The 18,190-nt window shown below is 47.4% G+C and overlaps 2 long non-coding RNA genes and 1 other non-coding gene across 5 annotated transcripts; all 3 read right to left on the reverse strand.

Annotated features, from left to right (window-relative positions):
• Window positions 1–539: 539 nt before the first annotated feature.
• On the reverse strand, window positions 540–667 carry LOC125105914 (small nucleolar RNA SNORA17). Its single transcript, XR_007129153.1, has one exon. It is a non-coding gene; the product is annotated as a small nucleolar RNA SNORA17 (small nucleolar RNA).
• A 7,434-nt stretch (window positions 668–8,101) lies between these two features.
• LOC125105479 (uncharacterized) lies at window positions 8,102–11,415 on the reverse strand. 3 transcript variants are annotated; one of them, XR_007128911.1, is made up of 3 exons: window positions 10,774–11,415; window positions 8,572–8,751; window positions 8,102–8,445 (listed from the first exon to the last, which is right to left on the reverse strand). It is a non-coding gene; the product is annotated as an uncharacterized LOC125105479 (long non-coding RNA). The 3 variants fall into 3 exon arrangements; XR_007128912.1 differs by lacking the exon at window positions 10,774–11,415 and adding an exon at window positions 9,386–10,767; XR_007128910.1 differs by lacking the exon at window positions 10,774–11,415 and having other exon boundaries at window positions 8,572–9,379.
• Window positions 11,416–11,445: 30 nt separating this feature from the next.
• LOC125105480 (uncharacterized) lies at window positions 11,446–13,646 on the reverse strand. The gene is made up of 3 exons (XR_007128913.1): window positions 13,599–13,646; window positions 12,078–13,404; window positions 11,446–11,529 (listed from the first exon to the last, which is right to left on the reverse strand). It is a non-coding gene; the product is annotated as an uncharacterized LOC125105480 (long non-coding RNA).
• Window positions 13,647–18,190: the final 4,544 nt, after the last annotated feature.

An 18,190-nucleotide genomic window follows, 5' to 3' on the forward strand; every position in this document is an offset into this window, starting at 1 on the left:
GCCCCGCATTGGGATCCCTGCTCAACGGGGAGTCTGCTTCTCCCTCTCCCTCTGCTTCTCCCCCTACTTGTGCTTGCTCCTGCTTTCTCTCTGTCAAGTAAATAAATAAAAATCTTTTAAAATAATAATAAAAATAAATTGTGGTAAAATCTATGTAACACAGATTTTACTATTTTAATCACTGTCAAGTGTACAGCTGAGTGGGGTTAAGCACATCCACGTCCTCTCACCACCATCCGTCTCTGGAACCCTTTCATCTTCCCAAACTGAAGCTCTGGACCCATTAGACACTAACTCCCTCCTTCCCTTCCCCAGCTCCTGGGAACCATCTTTCCACTTTCTGTCCCGACAAATGTGACTGCGCTGGGGACCTCACACAGGAGGACTCGCACTGTGTTTATCCATTGACGAGGCAGGCTCTTTGGAAGCGAGATTTCTGGTGGCTGCACCATAATTCTTTCCTCCACTGCATTTATTTTGCTAATATGGCACATTAGCCAGAAAGAATGCCTATTTGGGAGTGGGGGTGGGGGGGGTCAAGTGTCAGACTATTAATTATCCAGATGTTCACAGGCCTGAACACTGAGCCTAGAGGAGCCTCTCTTTCTGACACCTAATGACACAACTGGCACACAGCAGCCGCATCCGAGATGCCTCTGAGGGCAGGAAGGTGTCTGTTCTGTATCCTGAAGTAACCTACCCTCGTGGACACCAGCACTTCGCAGGCCCTGCCCTGCAAAGCAGATGTTTTCTAACGTTCTGTTTTACGCTGAATGCTGTTTGTTCCTCTTCTCCTCCAAGTAATTACTTGACTTGTGGACATCAGCAAAGAAGAAAAGAGAGAAGAGGAGGGGAGGGGAGGGAAGGGGAAGGGAGGGGAGGAAGTGAGGGGAGAGAAGAAAGGAGAAGAGGGCAGGGAAAGGAAGGGAAGGGAAGACGGGAAGGGAAGGGAAGGAAAAGGGGGAAAAGCTTCTAGAGAGGGACCTAGGGCATTTTTACAGTCCACCCCTGACAGTCCCAAAGACTCCCTCTCATCCACTGGCCTGTGTGTTGTTGTTGTTGTTATTTTGTTTTATTTTGTTTTGTTTTGTTTGTGTTTTAAAGAACTCTGTGATCTACTTCAATTCATGTTTTGCCAAGAAATCTAACACAGCTGCAAATCCTTTCTGCCGGGAATGCCTTCCAGTCTTTCCAGAGGTCTGCTAGTTCGGTGGCCACTTCCCTACCTCCCAAGCTGGCCAGCCTCTCCCAGCCCACTGCCGCCACCCCACACCCGCCCCCCACCCTGGGTGCCCACGGGGCTCCTGTGAGAAGGCACTACTCCCTGGGAGCGCCTTCTTCGTGGTTTCTATTACTTGCAGAAGCACAGGCCCCCTCGGGCACCCCAGCCCCCCTGCTTCGATTTCCCCCTCAGAAAACTGGCTCTGCGCCCCCGCTGGTAAACGGGCTGGCTGTCACCATGACAACGGCCTGGCCCAGAGCCTGGATGACACCAGGCCTGACTCCCCTCCCAGCCTCACCCAAATCTGTTTGTTCGAGTTCCAGCTGCTTTGGTTGGGCTCGGTTTTGCTTGTCCGTTTGAGGCAGCGCCGCTGCTGATTGGCTGCGGGGGGCTGGGCTTAGACTCCCCGGGATACCGATGGGGATGTCAGCTACCTGCCCAGGCAGGAATTTCCTGGCGCCCTGGGGTATTTCCCAGTACTGAGAGCTAGAAGAGTCTTTCGGGGCAAGGCAGAGCCGGTGGGAAGCCAAGGCATCAGATAATCCATGAGTGCTCTGATCCCTCTGACACTCCTGCTAACATGCCTTGGGTCTCTAACGCCACCCTCGTGACTGAAGGCCCGCTTGTTTGATAAAACAGAAGCAACGATACACCACGTTGACAGAACAGCCCAGCTGGGCATGAACATCAAAAGTAAATAATACCAGGGGCGCCTGGGGGGCTCGGTCCGTTGAGCGGCTGCCTTCTGCTCAGGTCATGATCCCAGGGTCCTGGGACCCAGCCGCAGGGGCTCCCTGCTGGGCAGGGAGTCAGCTTCTCCTTCTCCCTCTGCCTGCAGCTCCCCCTGCTTGCTGTCTCTCCTGCTCGCTCTCTCTTTCAAATAAATAAGTAAAATCTTTTAAAATAATGAATTAATTTTAAAAACCAGGAAGAAGAAGGAACATGTGCATTTTGGAGGAACAGTTTAGGGGAATGTGGCAATAGACGTCCAAGCGAATTTTCACCTCAACATTTGGGATGGTTTTGCTTCTATTATTTGGATAACTGTAGAAGCAGGAATCTGGAACATCGTTTGTGACCAATCTGAAAACAGACTGTCTTGCCTTTTGTCATTTCATCAGGTTTTTCTCTCCCAAAGAGCTCATTTTGGTGATTGGCTTGGCCTCCGGAGCTCTTGAGTTTACCTGATTCTCTGATTCATGATCTACAAGGGACTTCTTGTATGTTACCCTTTGAAGCTGAGTCAGGAGCCTTAGCCTCTCTTCTGTAAAATGGGATAAATTATGCCAACCAGCCTGGGTGTAGAGTAGTTAGCTTAGTCTTGGCGTTTAGCGAGCTACTACGATCATCGACTCCTACCAATGCCTGTTTTCTGAGGATCCTGAGACTCTTTATGAAAATTACATCATTGATTGAACAAATATTTAACAAATATTTACTAAGCCTCGATTGGCCAGGCACTGTGTTGGCCACTAGTGATGAAGTGATAGAAACAGACACAGTTCCAGCCCCTTGGTAGCTTCTGGACCAGGGAGGGTGACAGACACAAAAATAACCACACGAAATGGAAAATTGCACCTTGTGTCCTTTGAGTAAAGCTGTTTTCGACCCTCCAGACCAGCCCATCTCCCACCTGAAAACACAGAGGACATCAGTCTTTGCCATACTGAGCAGAAGAATCTCCTGGCCAATGCCTGTCTTAATTCCTAACTAACAAAAATCATGAGATATAATAAACTGGTTGCTGTTTTAAGCTCTGCTCTCCCAAAAAATAATTATATCTGTATTAGGTGCCTAAGACATTAAGAGAACATGAAATAGAGGAACTAAACTACTTTTTACCCACTTTTCCTAGTTAGAATACAAGAGTTAGTATAAGAATTTAGAATTATTTGATCACCTAAATCTCAGAGTTCAGAGCAAAGTCCAGAGACGCAAATTCTCAATTCAAAATCTTTAGAAAGAGCCCGGCGTTTCCTTATACCAAATCTTGTTCCCTCTGAACAGCGCCCTCTTCTGGCAAGGGACGCTTTCTCCAGCCAGCGGCTTGCTCCTTGCTGCTTTAAAGAGGGAATTGCTTTCTTTTCTTTCCTTTTTTTTTTTTTTAAAGATTTTGTTTATTTGACAGACAGAGATCACAGTAGGCAGAGAGGCAGGCAGAGAGAAAGGGGGGAAGCAGGCTCCTTGATGAGCAGAGCCCCCGATGTGAGGCTCCATCCCAGGACCCTGGGATCATGACCTGAGCTAAAGGCAGAGGCTTTAACCCACTGAGCCACCCAGGCGCCCCGCTCCTTGCTGCTTTAGAAGGATTTGTTAGACTAGGAGGTCTACTCCTTCATCAAAAGAGTTAGAATCCCAGATCTGCCAACTACTAGGCTGTTCTGAAACTTAATATGTTTCAAGCACTTGGCACAGAGTAAATACTTGGCATTTTGTATAAATCTTTTAAAGTGTCCAGACTGGGCACCGGTGTTAAAACAGTCTGGCCCTCCAGACCTCTCTTACAGCCTTGGGCGCGTGGGTTGAGAGACAGAACCCGGGCACTGCACAGAGAACATGGCTGATACAAATGGCCTGGTGCCTAAAGGCCCATGATATTTTCACAAATCCACGGAAATGGTTTGGTTACTTTTGAGAAATCAGAAGAAAAAAATTAACTTTTGCATCGAAAAATTACAATACGTTCTATGTGTTAACATATTTGTCTTCATACCAGTACAATCATAAAATATAATTTTCAATTAATTTTTATAAAGGAGCGAGCCCCACAGGCCAAGCGCCTAGGCTCCTGAAAGTCATTATGCAGCCCTGATGAAGAAAGTCATCTGCTGCTTTTTTCTTTAAAAAAAAAAAAAAAAAAAAAAAGGAAAAGGAAACAGTGGTAAAAAAAAAGGAAAGCGCTCCCTAGCTGAGTGTCGGGGTCCCTCTGGGCCCTAACATCCTTCAGGTTCAGGGCATTCCTTTTGCCTCAACATGCAGGATCCTTTACAGAGTGCTTTCTTTTTTTCCTTTCTAGGATTTATTTATTTGAGAGAGAGAGAGAGCATGAGTGGGAGGGGCAGAGGGAGAGAGAGTCTCCGTTGTCTCCCCATTGAGCTTGGAGCCCCACTTGGGGCTTGATCTCAAGACTGAGATCAGGACGTGAGCGGAAACCAAGGGTCGCTCACGCCACCCAGGTGCCTCCAGAGTGCATTCTTAGGAGTACATTTCCTACTGCTTTCAGAATCTGTGTGCCATCTGCTTTTAGCAGATGATCTTGTCCCCCCCAAAATTTTGTGCAACTTACAAAATCCCTGCGGGGCTCTCCTTATGTACTTGGTCAAGGGCTGCAATACCCGCCAGTGGCCGACAGAGGGCGAAGCGACTCAACCTTAAGCTTGAGCATCGCAGGGGCGCCTGGAATAGAAAGCCTCGCTCTTCAACCGCAGGGGCCTAACCTGGGAGCTTACCAGAGATGCAGAATCTTGGACCCAACCCTAGGGAGGATCCTAGACCCCCGTGATCACAGTTCACATGGTAAGAAGATCTCCAGGTGGCTGATATACAACATCAGGTTTAAGAAGCACTGATTTCAAGTTTCTAGTCTGAGAAAGGGAAGCCCACTTGCTCAAGGGAAACGAGGGGGGAAGAGGAACCGGCTTAAGGCATCCCTCCCAGCCCCCGAATCTCCTGTTCCTTCAGCCAGTCAGCCAGCGTCAATCACGATGAGACCGAAACCACAGGAGGGATATAAAAGCGTCTTACAGGTCATAAAGCAACTGGTTTCTTCTTCCGTTTTAATAAATACTTACTGAATACTTACTATGTCCTAGGCATCAGGGACACAATCGTGAGCAAAAAACAGACCCTGTTCCTACCTTTGTGGAGCTTTCAGCCTAGTGGGGACACGTTTTTTAGAGCCAGTCCTGGCAACCGTCTTAACTACATTAGCTGCTATGGTTCCAGTTTATAGTTGAGGAAATTGAAGGGCCGAAAAGGTAAATAATTTTTACAATTACACAGCTCAAGACGGGGTGAGCCAAGATGACCTTCCCCTTTGTGACGGGGCCTGCGCAGTCTACCGTGTGAGGCTCAACGGCATTTCAAAAGCCTTGAGAAGGAGCAACCCCTTGGCCCACCCCCAAAAGAAATAATCTTGGATGCGCACAAAAAATGAGTTGCAAAGATATTTGCAGCCTTGTCTATAACAGCAAAAAATGTAGAAACCGCCCGGAGGTTCTATTTCAACAATGCAGAATTGGTTAAATTGTTGGATGTTTATAACCAAAATTCTGTGTTACTGGCGATTAAATCCGATCACGCAGAAAAATATGTTCATGATCTCTGGTGTAGAAAAAGCAGATTACACCACGTTATTACAGCATGGTCCTATTTTCATAAAAACCACGCATAAAAACTAAAGACTATAAAACTAAAGTGAACAGGAAAGGTAGAATCAAAAGTAATGACAGTCATTATCTCTGTGATGAGACTACAGGTGATTTTTTTTTTTAATTTTATTTATTTTGATTGTCTGAATTGTCAAAAGGTTTCACACCAGGAGCATCTCTTTCTTTTGGAAAGAGAGGAACAGCAACAACAACAAAAAATCAGAGGGTGTTTGAGACTTCCCATTTATTATCTATTAAAAAAAAAACAAATTGCTCTGCTGGGAACATTTAAAAAAACATCTCTTCTTCTTACAAAAGCAATAGGTACTTGCCAAAAACAAAAAATCAGGATGCACAAAACAAGCAAAAAGAAGAAAAACATATCCCCTCTTCCCCCACAGACAACCAATACTGGCACCTTCGTGACTCTTCATAGGTCCTGTTTGTTTGGTTTTTTTTTACAGATAATTTCTTCCTTTGAGTTCTGCTCTAGATGCTAGCTCAACCTAGCACGAGAAATAGGAGTGTGGAATGGAGCTTACAGATTCCTATGTGATCCCCAAACAGCCCCTAAGGTGCATCTGTCCAGGTCTCAGACTGTGTCTGGGATCCCAGAACAGTGACTCTCTTAGAATAGACCCCACCATCGTGGAGCACACAGTCCCTTGTGGGTCACAGGGCACAAGCGCCGACCAGCGCGAGGACCATAAGAGTGATTCCCAGTGTGCTTGGGATTACAACACCCCATCATGGTTGGGATTTTGCAACCTTCCCCTCCCACCCCCCCACCCCCAACTTCGAAAAGAACTCAGAGGAATACAAACAGCATTTGCATATCCCACTTAGTGCTTTTCCACACCTGCAGCTGAAGAGAAGTAAGGTTAATTTGGCTTCAGGACTGCCATCACCCTCCTTCCCACGGCCCTTGGAGAATTGCCGGCAATCAGTCCGGGTGTCCTGGGACAGGTTTGGGAATGGCAGCGTCGAGGAGCTGTGCGGGCAGGTTCTGCCGCGAGGAAGGGCCGCACCGGTCCTGGAAGTCCGGGTCACCGGGCAGGATGTCTCTGGGCCATTCCCACACACGCACGCTCCAAGACGACAGGTTTCCGAGGCCCACCCTGCCCACGCCCTGTCTTACTACCGTCCTCTCTCCTGGGAAGGAGAGCAGAAGGGCCTATAGCTGGCACCTAGCCCCACCACGTCCACACCCTCAGCACAGGCCTCAGGGAGAAAATGTTCCTAGAGCTAATGTGCAAGTCAAACCGTTCTGGGTTTCTTCAGCGCCTGTGACATCCAGTCATGGCCCAGACCCAGGGCCGCCCCTGCCCACCGCAAACCCCAGGCTCCGGGGCTGACCTGGCCTCCTTCCTGTTCTATATGCTCACTCTTTCTTGAAACGTCATAGATTTTGGAGACCCCCTTCTCCTCCATGTATGGCTCCTCTGGTCCGCAATAACCACCACTTCTGTTTATAAAGCTCCTCTATGCCACGTACTGTCCAAGCGTGCAGCACACACACCAGTCTTTTGACGTGGACACAATCATCCTCATTTCACAGGTGAGAACACCGAGGCTCCAAGAAGTAAAGCAATTTTCCCAAAGTCACACAACTGCTAACAGAGACAAGAGGCAACTCAGGCCTGCCTGACCCCAAAGTTCATGTGCTGTCCTGGAAGGCTGGTGCGAAGGGAACCAACTTAGAGATTGTATCCCATCCCATTTTCAAGATATCTGAGCTTGAAAATTCATTTACAAACTCTCATATAGCACTTACATGCCTGGCACTTGGCAAATAGCAACTCAATTTATCCTCCCCTATTGCTAGAAGATGGGTACTTATTTATATAGATGAGAAATTGACACCCAGAGAAGGGAGTAATCTTGCCTAAGGCCACACAGCAGGTTAGACCCGGGGCTGATCTACACCTGGTTCTAGAGCCTGGGCTGCCTCTCTGAGCCCAGAAGCAGAGGCCTCTCCCTCCAAATTCTTTGTCCTTCGGCCTTTCCACATGGCCACCCTCCTCCCTCCGAGTCTCTCCCTGAGAGTCCGCTTCGAACTTCCTCATCCCTCTCTGGGTGGTGATAGTGTTCTCTTGTGAAATTGGTTTTGTGGAACTACTCATTGTGCAAGGCGACATTTGGTTAGGTCACTATCTAGAGTCCCCCAAAGATCTGACAGTTCTGGAAGGTCTGTCAAAGCAAAGGCTTAGAGTTTGTGTTTGCAGAGATTAATTAATTAATGTATCAATTAATCAGCAAGAGCTTACTGAGAGCAGTTTCTGTCCCCAGCCCTGTGCTGTGCAACATGGAGTCTACGAACACGAAGACACAAAACCTGGTTCCCACCCTCAAGGAAACAACACTGAAGACATATGTAAGTGTGCACTCTTACAGATGTATTTAGAAGACATATAGGCGAGGAGTCAGGAAAGTTGTTATAAAGGAGGCGGAACTTTAAACAGGGGTTGGAAAAGGGGTACGGTTTGGATAGCACGAAGGAACAGCAGAGTCCAGGCAAGAGAAACAATACAAATCTTTACTGCATCCAAACTGACCAGATCCTCAGAATTAAGCCAGAAAGGGATTATTTTTCCTGTGCCAAATTTTTTGCTCTATCAAAGGGAACAAAGAGGGCTTCCTTCCTCTCCTGCAGCACCACGGTGGAGCTTTTGAGTTGGAGAAGGGCGCTGTGCCTCCCATGTCCACCAGGGGGCAGAGCTGCTGCTTCTACAGCTCTAGCTCCGAGTACAATCAGAGGGGAAGGATCCCAGACTCCTCCAACCAGCCGGTGGGGATCCCTGAGGCCGGCGGTGGGCACCAGTCTTCTCAGTCTGAGCTGCCTTCGCACTCGGTCTAGAAGTTAGGGAAGAAATAATGTGGGATGTAAGAGGAAGTGGTTGGGACGGAAAGGGAAGAGAGACAGAGACATTCAAGAGGCATTCCCCTACAGAATCTAACCGCTATGTGCCATGAAAAGACCTTCGAGTGCGCAAAAAGGGGTTCCCACGGGTTCGGGCTCCGTGCCTTCTGCTCTTGTCTTGGCTGCGAAAAGCTTCATGCAGGGCTTGGGTAACTATGAAGAACGACCAGCTGCTGGTCCAAGACTGGTTTCAGGACAGCCGACTCGGGTTCTCTGGACAAGAGAAGCCGTTCCAACCCCTGTAAGGAGGCATATTTGTGGCTTTGGCAGTTTACACCTCCTGGCCATCTCTGCAGGTCCTGGGTCAGGCTGTGAGCTGTGCAGAGGAGCAGGTGTCCCACTGGCGTCCTTTGGAAGGCCTGAGCCAGTGTTTAGCTCTACTGCACACCCCACCAACCTGAGCCCAGCAGCAGGGTCCCCAAGCCACAAGAGCACGGGGTTAGAGGTGAGGTGGAAAGGACTCTAGTTTGAAGCCAGAAATCCTCGTCTTCATCTGTCTCCAACTAGCTGTGCACGTTTGGATGGATGAACCTACTTCTCTGAGCCTTAGTTTCCCCATTTGTGAAACGGAAAGGCTGGAGTAGGGGGAAATGTCCGGTGTGCGTTCTAGCTCTGATGTTCTGGAAAACACGCAGTCCTCTGGCCAGAGAAACTGGGGAATCGGCGGGAGGAGGGGCGCCCGACTGAGCCCCCTGAAGAGTCAGCCCCACGCCCGCAGTCTGTCCCCCGCAGGGGCCTCTGCGGCACTGCCCGCCTCACCCCCGCCCTCGGGGCCTGGCGGTGTACACCCACGGCTCCCGCCGAGGCTTCTGGAATCTCGTTGGGTTCCTCCCAGGAATGCTTATTGCCCTTTACATCTGCAAATCGCTTTACCTCAGCAACCCTGCTGCGCGGTTATTAATCATCGCAATATTCTTCCTTCCGCCTGTAAGAGGAATTGCGGGCATCCGGATTTATGAAGGTGAAATCCGAAGGTAATTTGCCTGGGATCCATTCAGTCATCAGTTAACTGAGTTAATTAAGTGCCTCAGCCCAGCGAGGCTCCAAGAGCCACACAATTCCGGCTACTATCAGGATCGGAATTGTAGGGGTCCTCAGCGAGCTTCACTGACATTCCATGACGCCATGGGGATAGGGGACAGTTCTAAGGTGACGGACGACCCCCCTCACAGACCTGAGACTGCTGCAAACAGCGCGATCACGCCACCCACCCCCACAAGTTCTTTCTAGCCGGCCGGCCGGGTAAAGGGAAGTGACCTTCCCAAGGTCACTTATCCCCCAAGGGGCAACACTGATCCCAGAGCCTCCGGCTTCAAAGCTTTCCACCGCGCCCTGGGCGAGAATTTGAAGTTGGAGCCTATAAAATATAAAATAGGGTTCGGCTGGGGACGGCTGTTTCCCTGATTTCCGGCACCGAGTGACAAAATCGTGAACCGAGCTCACCCAGCCGGGACGGAGGAGACAGCCGCAAATCTTGCCTGCAGCCCCAAAGAGTCAAGGAATGTTTAGAGACCTCAGAGCTCATCCGATCACCCACGCCCTCTCTAGGGGTCCCTACCGCCCCCGTCCCTCGCCGCACCTCGGATCTGCGGGAAGGGGCGGGGGCGGGGGGCGCGTGACACACAGCTCTCGCCAGCACCCCGCGGGGGCGTGGCCGGGAACAGGGGGCGGGACGAGGCGGGAGTCCGGCTCGCGGCCTCCTCCCCACCCGCGCCTCGCGGGCTACGCCAAATATGGGCAGAGCGGAAGCGGCGGGCAGACGTCACGGCGCCGGGTGGGCGCTGCGCTGCGGGGCCTGTGACGGGAGGCGCTGACGGCGCCTACGTGTCACCATGGAAACCAAACAGTAAATAGAGGGCTCGCAAGCTCTTGACCCTGCGACCTGGCCTGGTGCGAACGGCCGGAAGCTGGAAAGGGCCAGGAGAAACCTGGGCCTGGCAGATGATGGCAAAGGAGGGGACGCCGAGAGAGCAGCCCCTCGGGAAGCCAGCTCTCCCTCCGCCCAGGATCCAGCAGGGCCGGGTCTGGAATGGGAAGCAGCCCTCCTGTCCTTTTTGAAGGGCTTCCATCGGTCTGCAGGGTTGTTGGGGATGTTGCTTTCGCTTTGTCTTTTCTCCCCAGCGGCTAAGAATTCAGGGATTGGAGCCACAGGACCTGGTCCAAATTCCAGCTCTGCCGCCCTAGTTGGATGATCTGGAGGAGATCACCGTCCTTCTGTGCCCCCAGAGTATTTTATCGATATGATTAATAGCTGGTCTTACCTGCTAGGATCGTTTGAACGAGTTCATACAGATCCGGGTGAGCGTGAGTGAGTGTGTTTGGAAGAGTCCAGCACATGGTGAGCCAGGCTGGGGCTGGCTATTTTTATTCCTAAGCAGCAAAACAGTAGCTCACCAGGTATTAGGCAACTACCAAAATATAATGTTGTAATGTTTTGTTTTCTTGATTCGTTCTTCAGTGTTACAATAAATAATCGTAAGGGAATTTTCCACTCTAAAGTTAATATTAAATTCAGTTAAGTATTTCCTGTATTCCTGCGATGTGTATTTACCAAATGAAAACATCGCACGTCTCAGTTTGCATCGTTTCCTTCACAGCATTAAATTTTAAACACAAAAACTCCACACGGTCATACATAATAACAGAACTGAAGTACCTTGAGTTCAGTTTCTCAGCCTTTACAGTCACTGTTGTCCTCGTTTATTTCGAATCTATTTAAGCACAGTTCTGTTACTACCAGAGGGCTGAAGATGTGCACTGCACCCAAAACAATTTCAAATGACTCTGAACCATTACAGACTTCCTCTTAAATGAAGGCATATAGCTAAGTCCATGTGTTGGGGACCAACTGTTAGTACAACTTGAAGTTTACTTCCATGTAGATTACAATGCATTAAAGGATAAGTAATTTTTTTAAATGAAGCTTACGTGTGCACTGTGAAAAATCAACAGCAATCCGGGCCACTGTTTAGACCTTAAAACAGAAGACTCTTCCAGGAAGGAGTATTTTGCCACATCTAAAATTGACAGTTCCCAGCATTAATAAAAAAGCAGACAGGAACGCCTGGGTGGCTCAGTTGGTTAAGTCGCTGCCTTCGGCTCAGGTCATGATTCCAGCATCCTGGGATCGAGTCCCGCATCCGGCTCCTTGCTTGGCAGGGAGCCTGCTTCTCTCGCTGCCTCTGCCTGCCTCTCTGCCTGCTCCTGTGTACTCTCTTTCTCTCTCTGGCAGATAAGTAAAATCTTAAAAAAAAAAAAAAAAAAAAAAGGCAGACCAACTTTAGTTGGATTTATTATTACATGAATTCTGAGCAGGTAATGTGACCCTTTGTGGATGACAGACCCTGGGGGGGGACCCCCAATAATTCCTACCTCCTGGTGTCCATGCCTTTGTGTAAATCCCTCCCCTTGAATGCAGATGGGACCTAAGATTTGCCTCTAAGCAATAGAATATGGCAAAGGTGTTGGGATGTTACTCCCATGATATAAAATATGCAATATTTACATATCTACCTATATCTCCTGCTTTATAAGGGAGATCTATAGAGATAGATATCCATCTTACCAGCACACACTAGCAGGTTCTCCTGGCAGGCTTGACGAAGTGAGCAGCCATGTTGAGGAAGCCGCTGCCTCGACATGGCCAACAGCCCGCAGAAAGTCAGGCCTTAGGTATACAATCCTGAGGAAATGAAGCCTGGGACAACAAGAATGAGCTCAGAAGCAGACTCTTCTCCACTCAAGCATCTGGCTGAAAACTCAGTTCGGCTGACACCTGGAGTGTGGTTTTGTGAGACCTTGAACATAGGACAGAGCTAAAGCAGTGAGTCCACAGAAACTGAGAGAAGACATGCGTGTTGTTTCAGGGTGCTTACTGGGTGATAATTTGTTGGCAGTGTCACACTACATCCACTTCTCAGGCCTTCCAGACTAAATGATGGGGTGTGGGCCCCTCCAGCACATCTCCACAGGAGTCCTCTGACATCAGAGTTCTGAAGCTAGAAAAGGAGGTCTGAGATTTTTTAAACCCTCTCGGGATGTGGTAGTCTCAAAGGGGTTTGAGTCTCACCATAGGTCATGTAAGTACATTTTTAGGTGCAGATTTTAACATTCCAACAAAGTGGTTGAACACTTCCGACTTTATGGTTACAAAGAGCTGATTTCAAATCTCAGATCTGCTACATACAAGTGTGTGACCTTGGTCAGTGTAATCTTTTCTAGATCATTTTCCTCACCTGTAAAACGAGGATCCTCATACTACCTGCCCCATAGGGTTGTCGTGAGGACAAAACAGGAGCCCCCATTGAACAAAATCATTATGGTGTACCCAGGATGTACCAGTTACGAGAAGTAAAATGATGAGCGAAGCAGATATAGTCCCTGATTGGACATTGCCTGGGAAATGCCCAGCACAGCCTGCTACACAGCAAGCATGCGTGAAATGTTAGCCATTATCAATATTATACGCTGGGGTTCCAGGTTCTATCCCAGCCACATGCCTCCAGACAAACTCTATAAACTCACACATAGAACCTCTAGCGTGTGATTCTAACTGCCCACATCCCCCCTGGAGGGCCAACTCCACATGTACAACATAGACCTTACCTTCTCGTTCCCCCAGATCGGCTCTGTCTTCAGTCATACAGCTTCCTTGTGTGTCAGTCCAGTGAACCTGAGAGTGACTTGGATCCTCTCCCTCCCTCACTTCCCACATCCACTCAATCACTAAGCCCCCACTCCTACCCCTTAATTACCTCTTGTTCCCTCTCCATTCCCACCACCCCTGCCTCCGTTCAGCCTACACACAACTGAAGCAAGTAAATGCCAGGCTCTTCGTGATCTGGCCACAGTTACCTCTTCTTGACCTATCTCCTGCCCCTTCCACTTTGATGCTGCAATATTAATGTAAATGAAATCAAGTGTACTTATACGATGCTCTATAATTTACATCCCCCTTCCTCTCTCCCTCCCCCCTCCACCCACATTTTATAGTCCAGCAAAAGCAAGCGTGTTGTTTTATGAGTCTGTGTCTTTACAGTGCTAGCCCTCTGTCTCCGGGAATCTTTTCCACCTGACACTCACTCACCTAGCAAACTCCATCCATCTTCAAAGCCCAGCTTGGAGGTCACCAGCTCAGAGACTCCCCCAGAGAGAGGTCATCGCTCCCTCTTCTGTGCAACCATTGCACCTGCTGTTTTCACTGTCACAATGTATTATGATGTATGTGTTTACATGTCTTTCTCCCTTCCTAGACCATGAACTCCATGAGTACAGGGCTGCGTCTTGATCACATCTGAAACCAGCACCTGATAAATAATAGACACCCAGAATCTTTTTATTGAATTAAATGAAGCCCATGCTTGCTCCAGAGGGTAAATATTTTCTCCCCTGACCCCCATCTCCCTTAATTATGGAGATAATAAATAATAGCTAACATATCTACACTGTAACAAGCACCCAATACATAACTATTTTTAATGTTTGCAGCAACCCCAAGAGGTAGATACAATTATTCTCCTTTTACTGATGGGAAGACTAAGGTGCAGAGAGGTGAAGTAACTTGCCCAAGGTCAGGGAGCTGGGATTCAAAGCTGAGTCTGTGCTCTGAACCACTCTACTATATTGAATCTGATTTCTCAAATCTAGATGAATTTATCATAGTTTTGATAATTATAGCTGTGATGAGAGTCTCATAATTGATCAAAAAGCCTGAAAACCAATCCACTGTTTCTGTAATCTGACCACACATTGTTCCTCAAAGTAAACATGACAGCAACTGGGGCCTGGGCCATCCGTGGGGATGTTGAAGGGGCTATCCTTTAACAAGTCCTCCTTCCCGGGGGCCGGCTCCTCATGGAACTATCCATCAGACCCCTCTGGGTTCTTACCCTCCTCAACTGATTGAACCAAACCTAAAGGCCTTGTCAGGGTGAGGAATGTAGAAAGGGCTTATTACTTAAGAAGAGCTGATGGCCATCAGGCCAGGCAGCCTCCCTGGGACAGTGATCAAGAGCCCTTTCTGCCCTCGGGCAAAGGAAAAGCAACAAGGAGTTTAGTCCTTGAGTGAGTGTGTGAAGCCACTGAAATGAATTGCTTTGAACTAAAGCAGTTCATGCTTCTGTTGCTTTCTCTGACATGCAAAGAAAGTGGAAATCTATCCAGCCAGCTCCCTTTGGGGACTTTGAACTCATTTGTCAGAATTCAATACACTTTATTCCCAACTGCTTTCCCTCAGGTCTGGACATATTCTTGGTAAACGATGATTATGATAATGACATTGATATCGACAATGACTGTAATAACAGCTAACCCTTATTCTTCTATGCTAATACATACTAAATTGCAGGCTTTATGCTTTAGCTTACCAACTGCTAGGCACCAGTGAACTCAAGTGGATATGTGTGATGGTCTAAAATTTCATATGGACAAGAGTACAAGAGTGAAAAACATAGGTTTGTTTGTTTCTTTGAAGATGATTACACCTATAGTCACCTGTACATCCATTCTTTATTTGATGTTGAAACAAATTTCTCAATTTGTAATTAGTCTGGAAGTGTCCCTGACCTGCTATATGCTTGTATTTTGGGTGCCTCTTAAAATTTCTTCCCACAATAGCTACTTTCTCACCTTAATATTGTAGAACCCTGGAGAGGAATTTTTTTTAAACGAAGGACATGCTCTTCTACCCAGAAAGAAGTCTGTGAAATACACAACTTTTCTTTATTTTTAAATTTTATTTATCTCCCTTTAGATTTTTTTTTTTTAATTTTCAACTGCCTTCACTTATTTATCCATCTTCATCCATTTAACGAGCATCTAAGTGCCTAATAGATACTGGGGATATAGAAGTGATCAAGACAGAATAGGGTCCCGCGCATTCAGAACTTACAATGCAGTGGCGAAGAGCAGAAATTTGTTAAAAAGGGCAAGAAAAAAAAAAACCGACATAAATTATATGTTGCAGACAGTGACATGTGCTATGGGAAACAAAGCAGGATAGTGAAACACAGTCATGGGGAGGAAATTAGGCACAATACTTCAGATAGAATGGTATGGGAAGGCCTCCTGGAGGAGGTGTCCCTGGAACTGAGTCCTGAATGGCAGGAAGGAGCCAGCCTCAGAAAAGAGGCTTGGGCAGAGGGACAGCAAGTGCAAAGGTCCTGCAGCAGGAACAAGCACGCTTTGCATCAAGAATGGAAGGAAGGCTGGTGAGCAGGGTGCCTGTAGGGGAAAAGAGCTAGAAGGCAATGAGGAGGAGTCAGGAGTCCACTCTTTAATGTTAATAGCAAAACAGCACCCCTTAGAGCCATCTGATGTTCAGCATTTAAATGGTGCTCTCATCTCATTTATTTTCTGATTATCAGATTATTCTGTGCTTAAACGAAATCTCATACACAGTTTAAAGACTGTTTTTTTTTGTTTGTTTTAGATTTTTTTTGGTTTGAAAAACATTGAAACTTAGGTGCTCTTCTTAGAACAATCACCTGAGAACTTTTACTTCACCTCAGTCTCGCCTTTGTCCTTTAATTAAAGATAGCAATTGATTTACTTTCATTCACACATGGAAAGTTGTTGCTGATACAAAATTACTGTTATTAAAACAAATTGCTGAATGCTACCCTTTAATTTTAATAATTGCACAGGATGCAGGGGTGTGTAAAGATGATATAGAATCTATAATCCACTATTATATAGATAAGTATTTTTTTAAATACCTTATATAGATAAGTATTTTTTTCTTCTTCCCTTTTTCTACCTAAAATCAATTTGGAGCTGGAAACACTATGGCAGGGTATTTACTTTGAAATTGAATGGGCAGAGGTAATCCAGAGGAGGCAGTAGATGAATTTCAGGAGCCAAGAACAGAGTGGGGCGTGTGTTTGAAGCCAGACATAGAAGAGATGAAATCCCCATTGCTTAATATCATAAAAGAGTCTGGATATAGGAGATTTCTTTTTTTTTTTAGCCCAATGTGGGACTCAAACTCACAACCCTGTCATCAAGAGTCACATGCTCTACCAACTTAACTGGCCGGGTGCCCTTGAAATAGGAGAATTTGGAGAATATGTGTGGAATTTATTTCTGCTCACGGAAATAGCACAGGATGTATTCTTTCATCCACCAGGCAAATATTTATTAACCCTATACTATGCAACAGACACGGCGACAGGTCTAGGGATCCATTGATGAGCTAAAGTAGACATGTTCCCCCCCATAAGGATATGACCCCTCCCATCCTTTTTCCCAACCCTTTCTATTATATGTGTATCTTTTATATCTTTGGGGATGGGTTGTTTTGTTAAGACCATCGTGAGGTCATATCTCATGGGTAGAAACCAGTCTTTTTCCAAAGGAAGTTGACATTTCTAGAATCCATTATCCATGGGAGTTTTTGAATCCTGACTCAGGAATTGGGAAGATCCTTTTGGCTGAAAGAGAGGGAATTCCTTTCTTCTCTTGATCCAAAGAGAATAGTCCACAGGGAGCTTGGTGGGATGTCAATCCTGTGGAGCACACTCTGGCCTTTGAGAAGCCTGTTAAAAGGATTCCCCGTAAGCAGGTACCTCTCCCTCCACCTGCAATGTGGTCTTGTGGGTGGGGCAGCCTGGTCTCCACTGGGTTATGGTGAACTAGAGGAAGGGTCTGGGCATAGGCTAGGGCTGTCAAAGGGAAAACAGTGTTCTTTCTCTGGCCATCATGGGGTTGACAGGTCCATGAGTCAGGTCCTGGGAGCAGTTCAGTGTCTAGGGCTGAGGTCCAGCCACACTTCTGCACCTGGGAAATCTCCTTCTGTGGGTTGTTATTTCTGTGCATGTAAGGGGAGCCAGCTGGCTTCCTTACAGGGTATCTCACCTTGTTATTTCAGATCTGGGTGTTAGTTGCAGTAATTCTGTAATTAGTCTAGGCCATATTTAAAAGCTACAGAGGGGCGCCTGGGTCACTCAGTCGGTTGAGCATCTGACTCGATTTTGGCTCAGGTCACGATCTCAGGGTTGTGAAATCGAGCACCCCAACTCCCCACCCCAGCTCATGGAGGCTACGTAAGATTCTCTCCCTCTTGGGCGCCTGGGTGGCTCAGTGGGTTAAGCCTCTGTCTTCAGCTCAGGTCATGATCTCAGGGTCCTGGGATCAAGTTCTGCATCAGGTTCTTTGCTCAGCGGAGAGCCTGCCTCCCCCTCTCTCTCTGCCTATTTGTGATTTCTCTGTGTGTGTGTGTCAAATAAATAAATAAAATCTTAAAAAAAAAAATTCTCTCCCTCTCCCTCTGCCCCTCCCCCACTCACTCTCTAATATAATAGTGATAATAAAGACTACAGAAAATTTACCGTCTGAACAGCAAACAGAGTCTAAAGTCACTTCCATTATTGCAAGACAGGCAAAAGTAATATGCAAGTGGTAGATGATCTATCAGTGCTCTTAAGAGCCTAGAGTAAGTTGGTTTCAAATGTCAATTATCATGTGAGGCACGGGGAGGTCATAGGTGAGAACATCAACCTCAATGGAACTGTCATTTTCAATTAAGACTTTCAACTTGACTGTGTGTGACACCCCATAACCACCCAGTGATTTTCATTATCACCGAAGCATTGGGAGGCTAGCACTGAAGCTCCCTTCCACCAAGCAGGTGTGAATCCAGCTTCCAAGCATGGGGCCAGCATGGGGCCTGAGAGAAGCCGG

This window comes from Lutra lutra, chromosome 7 (assembly GCF_902655055.1).
Source record: "Lutra lutra chromosome 7, mLutLut1.2, whole genome shotgun sequence".
In the NCBI taxonomy this organism is placed as follows: Eukaryota; Metazoa; Chordata; class Mammalia; order Carnivora; family Mustelidae; genus Lutra; species Lutra lutra.